Here is a 19,647-nt window from a genome sequence, read left to right as displayed (position 1 = left end):
CTACTCGGAGGACCCGTTGGAGGGCGTTTCCATCTGGCGCACACCCTATTCCACATCACAAGGTATGCTTACATCGGATCTCCCGGAAAATTTGGTTTCATTTTCTGCTGGGTTATCGCCGCGACACTATCCCGTGATTCTCCCGGATTCCCCCCCCACCTGGCCGGCTTTGTCCACACCTCCACATTCTCCGGCCACCCTGGGTTTTGTTGCGGGCTGTATAAACCCTAACCCTAGTTCCGCCCCTTTTCAAACCCCGGAACCCTGGTCAGCTAATGTCGATCCGTCATCCGCTCCCCCCTTAACCGCCTCCTCATCTGCCGGTGCTCTATCTGGTAGCTTCACCGGGATCCCGCCGCTCTCTGGACCCCTCTCCTCCTCCGGTAACATCCCCCTGCCCCCCGCTACCAGCATACCTCCCCCTCAGGGATTAGGCCCCGACCCGGTCACAAACCCCCCGTTGAGATCTGGTCACAAATCGAAGTACCGATGCTTCAAATCCAGGGCGGAGGATACTTTTCTCAGGCTTGAAGAAGACATACAGTGGGGCGAGGTCATGGATTTTGCAGACAGAGTACTGGTGGGCCGCATCAGAGGCAGAAATTACTCGGCAGCGCGACTAAAGACCTGGGCTACTGAAGTCTGGGGTCATCACCTGGTTGACATCCCCTTCGTGCAAACATTTGTGAGAGGATGGTTCGCATTCAGATTCGCTCGTGCCGACCACACAAATTGGGTCCTTTCCTCATTTTGGCACTTCGAGCACGCCCCGGTCCTTCTCAAGCGTTGGACCCCGTTGTTTGACCCGGCTACAGAGCAGATTGGGATAGGACCTGTATGGATCAGGCTTCCCGGTCTTCCCCTGCAGTACTGGTCAGAAGATATATTCAAAAGAATTGGAAATGCCATAGGCGGCTACATGGACTATGACAAGTCGTATCTACACACGGGCATGATGGCTTACGCGCGCCTTCTCATCAACCTGGACACTAGGGGAGGTCTGCAGGAATACATCACGATCCAGTGGAGGGACTCATCCAGGAGGCAGATCATTGATTACGAAGGGATTCCATACAGATGCCGCAGATGCCACAAGGTTGGGCATCTTTATCGGGATTGCCCCCTTCTCCGCAAAGGAATGGTACACGAACATGACGATACACTGGCCAGACCCTCCCCACCACCTGCACACCCTCCATCTGAGGAGCCCGGGGTCACTCAGGGACAGGTTGATGGATCTCCTACAGATCTTCCGAGTTCCTCGACGGGGGTTCGGACCCGCACTTCGTCTGCCTCTGCTCCTGCAGCCACTGCTCCGATGGAAGACGCTTCGCCGGGTATGTCAGTCCCATCTACATCCTTTATTTTTACGCCTCTGCATGATCATCAAGTTACTGCATCTGCACATCTGCATAACTTGCATCCTCCCCCTCTTTCGGCTCCCATTGCATCTATATCATCCACCGCTCCTCTCCCTTCCTCGCTTATCTGCCCCATCCCTCCCCCCCCTCTGGTCTCCTTCTCAAGCTCGCCGACTCTTCCCACTACTGATGAGCTCCCGGCCCCATCTTCCCCTGCTCCCCCCAGATACTCCCTCCGCCCCAGATCAAAAGACAGAGGTCCGGATGTTATTGGACTTGCCCTGGATTCTGGGCCTGCCTCTCTCAAGCACTCTCGGGGCAGGCCATCTCGCATATCGAAAGCTAGACATACTGCAGATGCAGAAGTCACCATCGGACGACAGCAGACCATATTTAGGGCCCTTAGAGCACAGACAGGCCCTGCCTCCCATCCATCATGAAGATGTTATCCTATAACTGCAGAGGGTTTGCTAGTAACCCCAAAAAACTAGCCCTCAGGAGATTATTCTCCCTAGCGCATTTGGATATTATTTTTCTGCAAGAGACTCTTTGTTCTGCTGACACTCTTATACCTATATTCAAATCCTGGCTACCCAACTGGACCTTCTTGGCCTTAGATGCCTCCGGGAGATCTGGCGGATTGGCTATAGGAATCAACAATAAAACTATGAGGCTGAAGAATACCTGGGGCGGTCGAGGGTATATTGGCATAGATGCATACGTTCGTTCCATGGAATTGGACCTTCGCCTCATCAATGTATATGGCCCATGCACTGATAGGTTAACCTTCTGGAGCTCCCTTCTGGGATCTGCCCTATTACGTGAAGATAACATCATTATGGGAGGAGACCTTAACTTCACCATGGGTTTCTGTGAATCCTGGGGACATGCTGCCAGGGTGGACCCCTTTTCGGAAGTGATATCTACTCTCCTGGAAGATCACCACTGGATAGACACTCCTATGGAAAAACTTCAACACACCTGGTCAAACAATCGATGTGGTGATCAAAGCTTAGCCAGGAGACTCGACAGATTCCTGATTAAAGAACCCCTTCACAATAGAATTGCTCACATCAGACAATGGATTGGATCTGGGGGCATCTCGGATCATCGTCCAATCTATCTGGAGTTCTCCGACACCCACCACAAAATTAAGAGCCCTTTCAAGTTTAACTCCTCCTGGTTGCAAGACCCATCCTTCACCCAGATGGTCACCGAGTATTGGCAGAACAACCCCATCAGAGACGGTGAAAACCTTATTGAAGGCTTCACCAGGAAATTATCGGAGCTCAAAAGGATCTCTAAGCTCTGGGCCCATCAGAAGCGACTCCGTGATGACCAAACATTGAGTGAGGCAGAAAGGATCATCACAACACATGAGGAAGATGAAGGAGGCATTTTCCCGAATCAGGAAAGCAAGGATCTATACACTTCTCTCATTGCCAAACGGACACAGATCCTGAAAGAAAGAGAAGAAAGTTGGAGGCTGAGAAGCAGAGCCATTTGGCTCACAGCTGGGGATGACAACACCAAATTCTACCACAATTTTGCAAACGGCAGGAAGGCCATCAACACTATATGGGAATTAAAGGATGATCAGGAACATACCGTCACATCTCAGAGGCACCTGGCAAAGCTAGCAACTGATCATTTCAAAAACATCTACAAGGCACCCAGGGAGGCCAACATACTCGAAATCATGAGGGTGGCTGAGAAATTCCCCAGATTCGTTTCTCAAGAGGACCAAGACGACCTCACACAGGAAGTGACCATGGAGGAACTAGAAGCGACCATTAAATGGTTTAAAAAGGATAAGAGCCCTGGTCCGGATGGTTGGACCATTGAGTTCTATATCGCTTTTTTTGACATACTGGCAAACGATCTCCTGAAAGTCATCGAACTTTGCAGGCAAGAAGGTAGAATCTCCTCGGCCCTAAAATCTACTTTCATCGCCCTCATCCCTAAAGCCGACCACCCTGCATCTTTCAATGACTTCAGACCCATATCCCTCTGCAATTGTCTATACAAAATTGTTGCAAAAATCATTGCCAACCGTCTGAAGCCAATATTATCTCGCCACATTTCATCTGAACAATTCGCTTTCCTAAACCACCGACAGATCCATGAAGCCATAGCTACTGCTCAGGAACTCCTTCATACCCTCCACACAAAAAAGCAAAAAGGGATGATATTGAAAGTGGACCTATCCAAAGCATTTGATAGAGTCAACTGGCTCTACATCAGATTGCTTCTGACTCACCTCGGCTTTCCTTACCTCTTCACAAAATGGGTCATGAGCTGTATTACGGATGTGCCTTATAGTGTTCTCCTCAACGGGGAAGCCACTCCTTTCTTCACATCGGAAAGAGGGCTCAGGCAGGGCTGCCCTCTTTCCCCTCTCCTCTTCCTTCTAGTCATGGAAGGGCTAAGCAGGCTTATCATTACCTCCAAGGATAGGAATCAGCTGACTGGTATCAAGATATCTGGGAATTTTTTCCTCTCACATTTACTGTTCGTGGATGATATTCTCATATTCCTAAATGGAGGTATAGGAGATGTCACCGCCCTCCACAATAACTTCCTCCTGTTTCAGCAAGCTACGGGGATGATGGTAAATGATAGTAAATCCACTATCACTACGGTTGGATGCTCTAGACATGAAGTTGCTTATGCCACACAACGCTTCCCCTTTACCTCATCTACCCTTGCTGACGGTATCAAATATTTGGGGTACAGACTAAAACCTCTTGGCTACAAGATTGCTGACTGGACTTGGTTGATAGCCAAGGTGGAAAAACGACTTCAGATATGGTACCACAAATTCCTCTCTCGAGCGGGTCGGCTTATTCTCATTAAGGCAGTCATTGAAGCTACGCCAGTCTACTGGATGACCCTCGCTTGGATACCGCGTGGAGTACTCAACAGAATTCAGAGTATATGCTCTAGATTCCTATGGAAAGGACAACACACTGGGAAAATTTTCGCATGGGTGAAATGGGACACCATTGCTAAGCCAAAACGTTGGGGAGGCTGGGGCATCAAAAGGCTTGATCTATTTGCAAATGCTCTTGCAGCAAAACTTGGTTGGCAGCTACTGACCTCCGACAGCTTATGGTCCCGGGTCGCCCAAGCAAAATACATCAGTCCTGCACATATTATGGATTGGTTCCGACAGCCACAAGAGCCTGGGCATAACATATCCAACATTTGGAAGGCAGTACTGCGCTCCCTTCCACTTCTGAGGGAGGGTATAACCTGGCGCATCAAGAGTGGGCATAGTGTTAGAATTGGGAAGGACCCATGGGTCGGGTGTGGCAACTTACACAGACTTTCGGAGGGCCTCATCAATCATTTACACAGCAGAGGCATCACACACATCAATCATATTGGTGACGGTGAAAACTCAAACTTCCTTCAACAGGCTTGGCTTACATCTGAGACTCTGGGTATACCTGAACAATGGCAGGACGAATGGGGTAACTTCACCGACGCTCTCACCCAGGCTCACATCAGATTGACAGATGGACCGGATGAGCTCATATGGGCCATGGCAAAACATGGATTATACTCTCCCAAAATGGGATACCTGAAATTAATGGAGCCGCATATGCCCCCGAATATCCTCCCTCTCTGGAAAAATCTTTGGAAGCTAAAAGCTGCTCCCCGCTGCCGATTATTGATGTGGAACATCATATTTGATAAGGTTCCCACCGGGAAAAATCTCTTAAAAAGATCCTTCCACGGGCCTTACAGATGTCACCTGTGCTGCAACGACGAGGAGAGCACGGATCACCTCTTCTTACATTGTTCAGTCACAAGAGATTTTTGGCACAGGATAACATCACATTTTTCCTCCCTTACTGAGTGGCATGGTGAGAACATACAGGAGGCTTGGGACCATTGGAATCGTGAACACACAGGGAAGACTATTAACATGCCGCTCTTGGTTTGCAGAGCTATTTGGATAGCTCGAAATCATATCATCTTTAAAAATAAAGATCCCCACTGGCCTACCATCCTGAATCATACTATAGCAGACTATAATCTTATACCTGAAACAGTCTCCAACCCCTCTCCCCGCTCCATTAATCCCATTGCTATAGATAAATCAAAGCCCTGGGCCTTCTTCGATGGATCCGCACAGGATGCGGGCTGTGGTGGAGGAGCTGTTTTACACATCAATGAATCACACTGCTACAGGATCCAGATCAAACTTGAAAATGGCACAAACAACTTCGCCGAATTATGCACAGCAAAACACATCATACATTTTGCTCACCAAAAACACTGCAGACACCTGCAATTGTTTGGAGACTCACAGATCGTTTGCAATTGGCTAAATTCTGCATCTCATTGTCATGCATATTCTTTGAGGCACATACTGGATGAAGCTAAAAGACTGACAACATCTTTTGAATCCTTTGTCTGTCGTCATATATACAGGGAACAGAACACAGAAGCGGACCAACTTTCCAAAGAAGCGGCGCACAGTCAATTAGATCAATGGCTGATCCAGGAGAAGATTGATGGAACCTTCCATCAATACTATCACAGGCCTTTTGTGGACCTCAATAGAACGGGTCATTGACCCGCCAAAAACAATCACAGCCTTTTTTGTCAAATTTTGATACATGGACTTATATGTACATTTCTAGTTTTTTTGTAACGGCCTATACCAGTGCTCTTAGAGCAGAGCAATATTTTTGTAAAAAACTGTGGGTATCATAGACAGCTAACTATATGACTCCCTGCGTGGAGATCCAGCTCTTTCAGGTTATTTTGTTTATACAGACAGGTCATTGGCCTCATATGAATATGCGATAGCATCTACAAAATGTAATTTCCTAATATTAATAGAAATTACGACTTTTTCCTTAAGGGAAAAAAAAAAAAATTGCCCAAGAATTTGTTCTTTCTCTGGTCCCTCACACAAGAAATCATGCTACTATAACCATTAGAGGCCTCTCCATTGAAATAACCCCTAAATTCATCAGTAGGATCACTACCCTTCCTCTTGGGCTGCCTTGGAGTAAAGATGAGAAACCAATTGGCCAGGCTGCCAAGAAAAAAAATTTCCAAAATAATGAAACCCCTATTGAAGATAAAAATGGAATTAGAAGTGCCAATATACCATATCCCTGGGATGAGGTTAGCTACCAAATAATAAAATACATTTCTTGTGAGGGGAGACATAGCATTGTTTATGGATACCACTTCAGAATCCTCCATGACTTAAGGTATGGCATGGATACTCCAGCACTTCAAAAGCTTAGTATCCCTTACTTTCTACTTCAGTCCCTCATTGACTCCAACACCAAGGTACAAGCAGGAAATTCAGGGGAGTTAGCTAACCATGGCTTAATCAAAATCCTAATAGAGGAAGCCCTCCACATCTTTACACTCCCAATAGCATGGGAGGTTTTTCGAAATATGACAGTTGAGGATGACATAAAAGCATTAACCTATGATGTCAATCCTACTGGAAATGAGGAGGAAGAACAACAAGGAGGAGAAGATGAAGCCAATGGTGACATGACAAAACAAGAAAGGAAGGAGGAAGGAAAAGAAACAGAGGAGGGAAAAGTTGAAGAGACAGAAGAAGAGGAAAAAGAGGCAGAGAAGGTAGAGCAAGGAGAAGAGTCCCCTGAGACTTTGGAAAGAGAGGCAGCAGCTGCCCTCACTGCCCTCAGTACACCAGTCAAGCCAAAGCAGAAGAGGAAAAGACAGACCTCCATGTATTTCAGGGCAAGGAAGAGCACAAGAATTAAAACAGGCAAACCTCAGCCCTCTTCAAAATTTCCCATTACCATTGAAGATTCACCATCTGCCAAGGTGAAAGAATCTCCTTCCAAGACACCTATAACATATGAAAGGGGGACTCCAAGATCTTCTACATGGAAGGGAAAGGCAGTGCTATAGGACCCAAAACCAAACCTACAGGAGGCTGAAACAATCCTACAGGAGACACTGTCCCAACTACAGGAGACCCAAAAGCTTGAGAAAAAGATAGAAGGACAGCCACAGGTGAAGGAGGAAGTACAAGAGCTACAAGAACCTGACCCCCAGCCTAGTCTTGCCTCCTATTACAATCTACTTGAGGGAGGCAAGATAATCCCACATAAATTTGCAATTCCACTATTTTTTGAATTAGAGAAAGAAAGAGTGAGAACACATAGGTGGATGCAGATAGCCAAATCCAAAGGAGTTGAGGATGTTGGCTATATGGAAAACCAACTCAGGGAAATGGGCAGAGAATTGAGTGCTCTCAGAGACAGAGAATCCATCACAAGAAGCCACCTTGAAAATGAGAATGAAATCCTAAGGAGGAAGATGCAAGAGCAAGATACTCAGTTGGCATACATGGCCAGCTTATCCATGAAAGCATTACAATGTAGAACACCAGCCAAATCTTATGGCCTCTATCTGAAGGATCAATGGCTTCAATACCAGATAAAAACTTTGGCACAAAGAGGCACAATGCCTTTCGAAGATGACAGTTCATGGATCTATGTGACCAAAGCACCTCAGAGGATAAAGCAAAGATGGCAGAGCTCTACCTACACAACATGGCCCTCACAGACATAAATGTGTGGGACCCCAATGCCAAGCTAGGGGACCTGCAATTAATGGCCATGGCCTCATGGATGAACCATGACGAATTGACGGCAGCAGAAATGAAAAGATTAATGATAAAAGAGCAGAATGAACCATTAATGATAAGAGCTGAGCCATCAGATCCTATGGCACTCGTCAACACACACAACCTACTTGCCAATGACCCTCAGATTGCCCCTAGATATCTAGCCAATCAGGCACAAGCCATTGCACACTTTGAAGATATGCAAAGACTACTTGGGGATGACTGTGTGCATGCATGCATGAGGAGATGGAACACCTTACTTCACAGTTTGTAGATCAGGGAATACCATTCCCCAATGACGCTGAAGGAGGCATTGAAAAGAGTGTCAATGTACAAGCGCTCCATGAAAAGGTTGAAGGTCAACTGGATTGGCCTCAAACTGAGTCCTCCACTCCTATTAGGCATGCTGGAAGGCAAAAGAGAAGAACAAGACGAGGATCAGTGGAAGGACATAGACAGAATAGCAGGATTTTATGGGGAACATGAGCAGACCACATCAGAAGCCTGGAATGCTAGGGAGGCCACCAGGGCCATAAAAGATGAAGAGCTTGACTAGGTTGCTCAGAGGATGAGCAACACCTTCAGTAGGGGGTGATGATGAGCCTGATAAATGGGTAATTATATGGGCTCATTTTACCTCCTAACCTAGTAAAATCAACCATTCTCTTAGCTTATTGTATGATTTTCTGATTATATTTATGCTTATAGAGTGAGTTGAGTTAGTTATTATGCCATGTGGTCTAACATGTATTTAATGCAGATTATTGATGGATTTCGAGGTCAAAGTCAAGGATCCAATGGTCAAATGGTAGCAATAACTCGAAGTGGACAAAGGAGAGGACTTATAGGAGGGAATCCCCCTCATTTATTACTCCTCACTTCAAATTCCCCTTCATTCAGCTCGGAGTACAAGCAGCGAAATCATGCACTAGAAGGCAACCGAGCAAGTCGAGGATGACTAATAGTTATCTCGAGTTTTGGGAGCCAAACCTCCCTTATTTTAAGGAAGATATTGGTAGCTTCAGATGTATAAGTAGAGAGGCCTAGAGCCTCACTAGGGTCATATTTTTTGCTTATGTAAACTCTGCTCAAATTTCGAGCTTATTATCTTGTGACAGTTTCATGTAATCTTGCTATTTTTTGATAATGAAGATGGAATCCTTTTTGAGCTAGCACTGAGTTACCTCAGAGGGCTAAGTCTCTTGGGTTAGGGCCCAATCCAAGCAGCCAAGCTTCTCTTTACTTGTATTTGTATGCTTTACTTCAGTTTGTAGATTAATTTGTTGTTAGATGTATTTCTTTTATGGTTAAGAATAGGTTGCTTTTGATGATTTACTAGTTTGCTTCCATTTGTACTTTCTGTAGCAGGTTAAGCAGAAAAAATTCAAAATGCTAGCAATAGTGCCTTGGCCTCTTCCTCCCTCTGGGACCATGATCTGAGGCAAAGACCCTCTTGCTGCCCCAAAACACACAAATTTTCCTCCTTCATAGGACTTCTAGTGTTTGCAGCTCTTTAGTAGGTTAATAGTCCAGTTTTGTTTTGCTTTAGATCCTGTTTATCATGTTCACTTCCTGATTTACAATAGTCCTCTTTCATGCTTTCCCTTCTTGCATCATTTCTCAGCATTTCCTTTCATACATCATAGTTTAGACCATTTTTATGCAAAACTTTGTTTTTCCTAGATGCACTCATTTCATTGGTTGCTTGATTTTCTTGGTTGACTGTCAGTTTCTATGCAACAGATCTCTTCCAATAGTAGGCCAGCTTACCAGCAATCACACCCTCCATCTGATCCATGCCCTACAGGTCTCCCAAACTTCACCTCAATTCTGCCCTAGTTTCCTTTGTTTTCCATAGAACTTCTTCCTCTCTCCTTGAGCAAACCCAATCATCTTTCTCTCTCCTGGTGATTCATGGTAGACCTTAGGTGCCCTAACACCTCATCCCAACCTTCCTCCACCTTTTTCACCCACTCTCACACCCTCAAAATAGTGGAAATTGCTCTCGGCCTCCTCTTGTAGACCTCCTGTAGTTTCCTTGTTTCCTCCTGTAGTTTCCTTGTGTCCTCCTGTAGTTTTTCCTATAGGCTTTCTTTTGAAGGGCGAGTGTGGTAAAATCCTCCAAAAGGCCACCTAAGACCTCCTAGAACCCATCCACACCATCCTACATCCTCCCAAGCTCCAAAACTGACCTTTAACGCCACCTGTTCGCTGCCACACTCACACACAACAAATTAAATGCATGTCAAATTCACATAAAAATCCACAAATATGTTTTTGCTTATTTACTTCCAGAAATAGCATGGTTAGATGTTGTTTACTTTCTTGAGTAGGTAATGGCATTTCTTTCATGGTTTTCATAGTGTTTTTGGCAAAAGTAGAATTAGCTTGTTAATTAGGTTTACTAGGTTCTGCTTTACATTCCAATCTTTTTCCTTTCTGCAATTAGAATAGCTTTTGTAGAGTAATGTTTATTTTCTTTCATCACACATAAAGCTTCTTCTAAAATCTATAGAAGTTGGCTTGAGCTCCTAGTAATCTCGCGCCAGCTGACCAAGTGACAACCTGCCGTGAGAACTAGTACTTGTGCATACAGCACCGATGCTTCCAAGTTTGTTACGAACTACCAGGTTAATAAAAGTAAATTTGGCAGCCCAGGAGTTGCAACATTCTTCCTGCAATACTTGTGCTCACCAGGCGTCGAGGAGATTTGACCTTGTGACTTCCAAATTAGCAAGGTACTTAGCAACGAGAACTTGAACAATTGAGCTATTCCTTGGGGCTAGAAAATGTTCGCTTATGAAAGTGTCATTTGAATGTTTTAGGCAAGGAAAAAAATCAATGGCTTTGATGAGGAAGGTATATGTTTAGTTTAATTTTGGAGCATCAGAAGCGCAAAATGAGCGATGGTTTATGGTTTTATGAGCCATAATGAATTGCACAATTAGTTGTAGAAAGTAGGTAAATAAGTACTTAGTTAAGAAGTACTCAACTCATGTAACTGTATTTGGAGCACGAGGGATGCAAGAAAAGAAACTTGCTAATGTTTCATAGCACCATATCCTTAAACATATTGTTGTAAGCATATTATGGGCTTGGAGTGAAATACACATAAATGGGGAAACTATGAGAACTTATTGAGGTAGGTGTACCCCTTATTTTTTAGATCACTGCTACAAGGTCTAAACATAAAAATAGGAGACTAGATTAAGGGGGGCATGTTGTATTCTTGAATATCTTATTAATAAACTTTAAAGGGGGTAGGTGCTTATCGCAAGTCAATTTTAAAAAGGGTAATGCTATGTCAATCTTGACTATGTCAAAGAGTAATTAAGTTACCTTAATTAGGTGAGTGTTGATTTTACCATTGATGGTTTATGGGCTTGTTGTATGATGTGATGAAGCCTATATAAAGGCTTAGTAATGTACTTCATGTCATTGGTTGCTTGGTTGTCGTAGTTGATTTAGCTAGGGGTATCTCTCTCTTGTTGCTTGGTTGGCTAAGAATCTCTCTCTCTCGTCTTAGTTGGTTTGGCTAGGGGTATCTCTCTCTTGTTGCTTGGTTGGCTAGGTCTCTCTCTGTCTCTCTCTCTCTCTTACCTTGGTTTGGCTAGGGGTATCTCTCTCTTGTTGCTTGGTTGGCTAGGGTTCTCTCTCTCTCTCTCTCTCTCTCTCTCTCTCTCACATACATTGATGGTCATTCCATCAATGTATGAGGGAGAGAGAGAGAGTGTGTGTGTCTGTGTGTGTCTTAGTTGGTTTGGCTAGGGGTGTTACCGGGAATAGTGTCTATGTATAACTGCTAATCCCACTAAGGCTGTGTTGTGGCCAGCAACAAACCCCCCCCTTTTTTCATTTAAGTGTTGTCCAAAATACTAAATGAATGGGGACCCTTAGTTAAAATTTAGGAAAAGCAAGAGTTTCCTTTCTTCAAAATAAGGTTACCATCGTAAGCTTAGGAAGGTCTTTTGAATATTTTAAAACCTAAGTCTATGATAAGGAAAAAATCTTTAAAGCCGCGTTGCAAAAAAGATAGGAAGTGCTTCCATTTGAGTATAATCCCGGTATGTACAAGACCCTCATGCTAAGCAATATATCGCATCGCAATAAAGTAATACTCATAACGGAAAAACTTCAAGATTTATCGATCTGCGATAACACTGATCGCAAGATCGCATATCGCAGAAAATGAGCTGACAAGATTTGGCAAGCATAAAACTTCTGCGATCTGCGATGTTGCGATCGCTGCGATGTTATATTCGTGTATTTGCGCGATCTGCGATGGTGCGATTTGCGATGGCGCGATCTGCGATGTTACGTAAGCAAATCATAAAATCACTTCATCACGAATCCTTCGGGCACGCTATTCAAGAAAAGCCACTTACCATAATCTGACTCAAGATCATGCGCTTTTAATGATAGTAAAGGGATTAGTTGTCAGCTATTAAATGAAATGTAGATGCGTGCTTTTGTAAAGAATTACTTCACATAAGGTGGCATATTTGATATATCTGCTGCATTTAAAACTCTCCCATCACCTTTCTTGATCAGTCATTTCCATTTCACTTGTGAGCTGCAGGAACGGAGAGCGAAAGACGACACACAGCCATACGCAGGAAGAAATGGGAAAGAAAAATAGAGCTCAGGGCTCTGAGGCGAAGGAAAAGACGAAGGAAATGGCGCCTTTGTATACAGACACAGCCTATAACAAAGATGCAGGGATATCGACGTGGGAAAGCATGTACAGACTGCTTGAAGAGGAGAATCCCAAAATAATGAAGGTTACTGCTGTCGCGGGCTCACAACGCTCTTCTGAAGCGTCCTTAGAAGAGCTAGCATGCTCATTTCTTCATCGAATAGCAGCAAGGCCCAAAATTCTACCATATATGGATATGATCAAGTGGATACTTGACAATGCAGACATGGACAACAGACAATTCAAGATTCAAGGACAAGGGCTCATCGGATCATTCGCTGCACAAGATTTAAAGCTTATGTATCATCTTCCTGAACCGCAGGCGACTTACAATGCACAATTTGTTAAGAAATTTGTGGCGGAGAACCCAGACCTATCAGAGACCACCAAAGATTGGTCCAGAAAAGAGGAACCGCTCAAGAAAGACAAAAATAGTATGTACAGCACTCGTTCCCTCACCTCTCCGTATTGTTTTGTTGAGGCCATGCTTTGTAGATTATTTGGGATGCCAGATATCAATAAGTTTTCGTCTGAATGGTTACCATTAATAGATGCTACCACAAATGTCGATATTATGGATTGGGCCAAGATCTTTTCTGATAATCTATACACGGCTATTATCAATTACCGGTCTAAAAGATCCTTGTCTCAAAGGATCTATCCTCCTTTTTATCTATCCGCATATGTTATGGATTCTATTTGTTATGTGTCTAAATTTCCCATTATGGGTTGGAAATGGACTACCCAGGACCCATTACCTATCCATGTTTATCATAAGGTACTGTGGGATTCTCAGTTCATCCCACATTTCTACCAGATTTGTCACGGGCTTATCTTACCCTTGTATAGAATGATGTATGATGAAGATCCCCCGAGGTGCTCACCCGAGGCACAGATAGATATCATCCCCATCGCAAGATGGTTCGAGGAAGAATGGTTCACCTATATTAGAGTATTTGGAAGCACCGTCCATCCTCATGTCCTACCCTTGTATATTCCTGACAAACTGCTGGCTCGAGAAATTGCTTATCAAACCTGTTCAGAAGGCAGCCTAACTAAAGACCTAAAAGACAAAAAGAAGGCCATATGGCCTCAGTTTCCTGTAGCTTGTGGGGCCTTTTCATTGTTCGATGTAGGTCACACGTTCACCGAAGTGGAGAATGTGACGTGTCTACAATTATTTAAATTCCCGGCAAGGCCATTCGACCCTAATAAAGTTGCTCAAGATTTCACAACGAATGTCAAAATAAAAGTATTCGTTGGAAAGAAAGATTTATTTGATGATTTATTTCAGAATAAAAGCTCATTCCAGGAAATTTTGCGGGAAGCTCAGTCAAAATTGTCTCTAGATGACCTCCAAAGATTCATGGTATACAGGGAAAGAAGACTAGCCAGTGTTCCTTTAGAAAAGCTGTGACTGCCTGCCAGAGAACCGACTCCAAGCGTTAGCCTCAGTGGGAACTCAAGCACTTCCAGATCTAAATCTAACACTGCGCAAGGAGTACCTGAACATTCTAAAGGGTCTGGAAGCGACCAAGGCAAGAACGAAGAGGCAGCTAAAGACACGGCTCAGTCAAGTGAAATGTCACAACAGCAGGTTATCACCTCCCCACCAAGAGATGTCCCCCCTCTCGTCATTAAAACGCCACCCGTCACGACAGAATTAGACAAAGAATGGGAAACCTTCAACGAGCTGATCAATCTTGAAGGGCAAGCCCCAAGAACGCCTATGAGCAATACACAGGTAGCACAACAAGTGGTTTCGACCATAGTCAGCAGTGTCACAGAAACGGAGCACATTCCTATCGCTCCACCTTCTGAGCTTCTACTTAATTTAGAAGAAATTCCTCCACTAGACGTATTCTATAGTCCCCAACATAAAGCAGTTGTAAGAAGACAGAGAAAGAAAAGAAAACTAGAAAATACACTGTCACAAGATGCTGAACAATTGGACGTCTTATGGAAAGACCCCAACAATAACCCATCTGAAAATCTCACTAAGTTGTCTTAGATCGCAGGAGCAAATGCTTCTGCAAATATTAACAAGGCATCGGAAGTTCAGCAACTATTGAAAGAACAAGAAGATCAAATACAGCTACTACAACGACAATTGCAACAAGCCAATGCTAATATTGAAGCTAACAAACAGCTCGAGAAGTTGCAGGAAGACTTTCAGCAGATGCAGATAGGCTATCAAAGAAGTCTAGACGAGAAAGGAAAGCAATTACAAATTTTCCAAGAAATGCATAAAGATGAGCCTAAGCTTACAGAATTTATTTCAAAGTCTATTGGCTTAAATGAACAACTACTATAGCAACAGGAAGAGTTGGGATGTAAGATATCACAGTGGAGTCATTATTGCGAACTGAGCGATAAAATCACCAATCAAGTGGTAGACTTGCGGAGTGACTATGATCAGAGTGACAAACGAGTGACGGAGTACTTGGCTTGGCAGGATGAAGATGAAGGGAAAAGAGAAAGTGCACCCAGAATAAACGAGAATCATAAAGAATTGCTCTTTGATAAATGGGACGATCAAATCAGGCAGGCGGAACAAGCAGCGGGGACAGCAGCCATGCAAGCAAGCATTCTTATCGACTGTGTAAATGAAAATTTGCACAGAGCAAATTTAATCGAAGAGACCACCTTGGGGTATCTACCAAATAAACTACGACTGGAAGCAGAATGGAAGCAGAAGGCACAGGAGAAGGGAAAAGCGATCCAAGCATTAAACAGGTTAAATTGGGAGTGTTACTGGGCATACTTGGTCAAGCCGCATAGTCAATGGATGACTGTGAAATGCATCATAAACGCGGCAGAAAAAGTAGTGCCAACTCTCATAGATTCTGTTTTCGCAGCCCAACTCAAAGCAGAAGTCAGCCAGCTAACTCTCCTCAAGCCCATGATGAACACTTGCAGCTTTAAAGATCAGATTCAGAAATAGTCTTATTTAGAATGTTGTTTTTTTCTTTAAAATTAGATTAGAAAAAGGACGGTCATTTGAAAACCGCATCCTAAATTTTGTAAACAAACTATTATTAGAATTAGGAAGTAGTATTTTAACCCTTCTCATTGCATTTGGAGAGGGGTCCAGAAATTTGTCAAAAACTTGTCCTCAGAACATGCACTTCTGCACCCTCAGAGGAGGTTTTGATTAATGGATGGATCGAGGTTTATTAATGTTTGCATTTGATGTCTGCTACTGATGTTGCACTTTTGTACTCTTAGTAGATGTTAGAACAAGTAGAGATAAATCATTTTTGCTTGAAGCTTATGAGTAGGATCAGTCATAAATGGTACTTTTATCTCTTGGCCATTTCTACTTATATTCTGAAAGTATATACAGTTTTAGTTGTTTATATGTTGTTGCATGAATGTCTGAGTTACCATTTGGCACTTTTGTACGGTGGAGTCATTTATTTATGTTTGATATATGAATAACTCATTATGCGATATGTTGTTCACAACTGTTTTGCCTAACTTTTTATGCAAATTAGTTCATCTTAATTGATTTCTATTCTTAATTGATTTCTATTCTTATGATAGCTGAATGATCTTTATTACAAGTTATTGTCTGAAATCTTTTTAGATCGCATAATAGAAGAGATATACCCCGGGTTAGCATAGATTAGATGTGCTGTTTTTCATTAGATTACAATAACATAGATTTAGTTTAAAAGTTTGAATTAGATTAGCTTTAAGTATTCTTAGATCAGCAACATCCAACTCTGCACACACACACACCCTTAGATTGGGAAACTGGTCCCATTATCCCCAGTCGGACCCGCTATACCAAACGGATAAGGAGTTGCCAACCAAGGTCCAGACTGGGTGGGTATCCCCCTTGTTGTCGACCCGATTTTCGGGGCTTCAACATATTTGGCGCTAGAAGGAGGGCCTGAACATAGTGTCTGTTGGAATGGTTTTCAATTGTAACATTTGAATCAGGATGGCTTCTCACAAACTTCCCATTTGGAGTTGCATCCATGTTCGTGCCTCTTCCAACACTCCACCTGAAGTGGTAAGACTCTTGTCTCAGCTAAAATTCAATGGTAAGAATAATTCTTCTGCTTTTAATCATGCTCTTCAATTTATTCAAAGAGTTTCAAGCTCGAACGTTCAAAGAATTGATGAAGGCGTTTTATGCAGAATTTTTACTCTTACATTCACGGCGGAAGATAGAAAATGGTGTAGAACCCTCCCAGTTGCCTCAATTCACAGCTGGGACCAATTCGTCAAGACTTTCATTTGTAAATTTGATTGTTATGACTATGACCAGGTATTTGATGAAATTGATTATCTACGGAAACAAGATGAATCTGTTAGGGATTTTAATATGCGATTTCATCTTAATTGTCTAAAGTATGATCTTGAAAGTGAACTCATGGATGAAGAATCTTCGGATTATGCTGAGCATTCCCTGCCTCCTATGTCTGATCCAGCAGAAATTAGTCCAAGCTTTGTCTCATTTTCTTCTAATATGAATGAGAATTCCAATTTGAATATACAAATCAGCCATGATGAAGAAGGTTCCCAAAGCCTAGGAGACATGCATGCTCTAATGCAAGAAGACAAAAGCGAGGATGTTGGAGGAAAGCTTGCCTTGGAACCAGGAGATGACTTTGATACAAGGTCAGATAATATCATTGCAAGTCAACAAATGCAGATGCCAAGGTTAGAACAGCAAACTAATTCTCTTTCGAAAAGTATTAGTACACAAAGGTATGATCTAAAGCCCGATGTCTATGATGAATCTGATGAACAAAGATTTTTCCACGATGATATTTTCAAATGCATTGTTCCAGAATCGCATTTTTCTCTTTATCCTGATGTTTTTAGTGATGATAATTTTCCCCCTCTCAGTATTAAAGATATCTCAAAAAGTACAGAGGATTACTCAAATGAGTCATCATTAGGTTTTCAAGATAAAAAGACAGCTATAGAACATCCTTTGATCATTTTCAAACAAGAACCACTTGACCTTCCTTGTCTGAAAATATTGGATAAAAAAGAGAAATCTAGAGAAACCTGTAAAGTCATTTATGATAGCTACTTTGATCATGATGATGTTAATTTATCCCAAGTAACTCAACAAAGCTCAGATAATGAGAGATATTTTAATTCAAGAATCATATCAGTCAATCCTCATTTCAAAGTAAAGGATCATTTTCATGATTTTACTATCCAAGACAATACCCCGATCTATGATTCATATCATGAGGAAACCCCCATGCCTATTCACAATCGTAACTTGTCTTCTGATTCACAAGACGGAATTTGAAATTGCTCGGATCCCATAATTCTGGCCAGTTCTTGTGAAAAAGAAGACATTTCAAGTCAATCCCAGTTGTGTTGTAACATTAGCTGTAAAGATAATCATTACATTCTTTCTCACTTGCACTCATTTTGTACAAAATCGGATTCTGTTTTAAATTTTCGGACTTTTGGTAGATTACTATGGTATACTGAGCACCTTATCAAAGAACATTCAAAAGATGTGCTACCATTTTGGAAAACTAGATTGTGTCAAGGAAGTATAGAACTTTTTCAATTCCAAGATCAATCAATATCAGACTTCCTTAGAAAACTCTATGTCCTCCAAGACATCATCGACGAAAGAAAGTATTTTTGGAAACTTGCCGGCAATTCGCGTTAATAAATAAATCTCTTGTCAAAAATTTCTATCTATTCCTCATTGATTTATTTAGTGATTTATATATGAAAACTTTCCTTTTTCCAAAAATTGCTAAAAGCTTGACTTTAACGCATAATGGATTACAGGCCATTAAAACTGAAAAATCATATTCGCAACCTAGCTTGTCATCTTTCCTATTACACGATCACCAATCCATAACAGAAATTCATCCCGATTTTTATGATCCAATAGGTATCCAGCTAGACAGAAGATTTCATAAGAGAGAAATTTCAGCCGGAATTCCGACTGAAGTTACACTTTCTTACCCCACATCCAATGTTAACAGTCCAAGAAAAGCTTTGTTCTCAACACTGATGTTTAAAAGGTACATACGTGTAGGAATAAAAATGAAAAGATGGTTCCACTGGAAATATCATTTTACCTAGTTAATTTTTCTGTGTATAATTAGAATAGGAGTAGGAGTAATTTAGCTAGGTTATTAGGTGGATAATTTGGTTTTTAAATATTGGTAGGCAAAATAAGAGAAGAAATTATCCCTATCATGTACATAATCCAAGGGTATAGTTACTTCTCTTTTCATTAAATATCTTTCTTCATAATAAAATTTGTTGTGGTTAACAGCGTTTGACATTTACTAAAGACACCATTTCTCTATCAGATTTTGAACTTTTGCTTGTATAAATAGCAAAAAAAAATTAGAAACTTGATCTTTATTATTAATAGATATAGTTAAAAACTTTAAACCAGATATGATACTAGTTTCAACTTCCAAAAAACTTGACGAAAGCAATATTAGTGAAGAAATTGTTTTATATCAGTACAATGAAAGGTATCAATAACAAAATAAGGATTCCCTGTAGAAACAGCGATTTCCAAAAAACTCTATTATTGTCGTCCAGAGCTTTCTTAAGGAGAGCAATGATATCCTCCCTGTTAGAGAAAATCGCAGCATTCAGAGAGACAATCCAAGAAACACTATATCTCAAAGAATAAGAGGTCTCATCACGAGCCGGCTTATCATAATCACAGATATTGTAAACTTTGCTGACTTTTCCATTACTATCCACCAAAACAGGGCAACGACTTAAGATTATTGAAATCACAAGACAAGGGGTCTCATCACGAGCCAACTTGTTCAGCAAAAGTGTAAATCAAGTGAATGACGGTGTCATAATTTGGCTACCAAACCAAGACATTGTTCTTTAAGAATAAAAAAGGAAAAAGTGTCAATCTGGGTTTTTCTTTGAAAGTTGTAGATCACCTTAAACAGGATAAAGGATCATTACTGGGTAAT

Source organism: Pinus tabuliformis, chromosome 3_2 (genome assembly GCF_031772625.1).
Source record: "Pinus tabuliformis cultivar Carrire ecotype Pingquan chromosome 3_2, CPIR1, whole genome shotgun sequence".
Lineage (NCBI taxonomy): Eukaryota > Viridiplantae > Streptophyta > Pinopsida > Pinales > Pinaceae > Pinus > Pinus tabuliformis.
The sequence above is the reverse complement of the archived record's forward strand: the minus strand, read 5'-3'. Positions refer to the sequence as shown.